Source organism: Propithecus coquereli, unplaced genomic scaffold (assembly GCF_000956105.1).
Source record: "Propithecus coquereli isolate 6110/MARCELLA unplaced genomic scaffold, Pcoq_1.0 Scaffold76, whole genome shotgun sequence".
Classification (NCBI taxonomy): domain Eukaryota; kingdom Metazoa; phylum Chordata; class Mammalia; order Primates; family Indriidae; genus Propithecus; species Propithecus coquereli.
Window position 1 is genome coordinate 521915 of NW_012153729.1, and position 750 is coordinate 522664.

Consider the following 750-nt stretch of genomic DNA (forward strand, 5'->3'; position numbering starts at 1 on the left):
GTGCGCCGAGTGACTGCTGGAAACAGGACCTGTGTTGAAAGCCCGGCCGGGCGGGGGCCGGAGGGGCCGGGGGCGGCCGCGGCGGGGGCGGAGGCCCACTCGGGTCTTTTGCATAAAAGGGGCGGCGGGGAGCGCCTCTCCCCCTCCCTGGCCGGTGGATCTCGCTCTGATCCCGGGTTGTTGTTTCCCCGCACCCCCTCCCCCGCCGCGCGACTCCCCATGTTCCCCGACACCGGGGCCGGCCCGGGGGGGCCTGGGGCTGCCGCCGAGAGCCAAGCCGGGGGCCGGGGCCGGGGCCCTGCCCGGGGCGCCTGCGAGGTCTCGCCGCGGAGCGCGCGCGCGGATCAATGGTGAGTGCCGAGGCCGCGGCGGCCGGGCGGCCCGCGCGCTTTGATGTGCGGGGCGGCCCTTTGAAGTTGGCAGGCCGGCTATTTCAGGGCGCGCTCCGGGCCAGCGCCGAGGGGAGCGGCGGGCCGGGCGCCCAGCGCTCCGGGGGGCTTGGCCCGGCCGCCCCGCGCGACCTGCGCGGGAGCCCCCTCCCCAGCAGGGGGCCCGGGTGGCTGGGGGCTCGGCGAGGAGACTTCTCCAAGTGGCGGCAGTGGCGGGGGCGGAGAGGAGGCAGATGCCCCCCGGGGGTCGCGTAGCTGTTGTCGTTAATGGGTGTGAGTAGGGCTGTGAGTGTGCGCGGAAGGGCCTTTGGAAGGTGGGATGAAAGGGTGGCGGCGCCCCCCGCTTGCCCTCCCCCCGCCT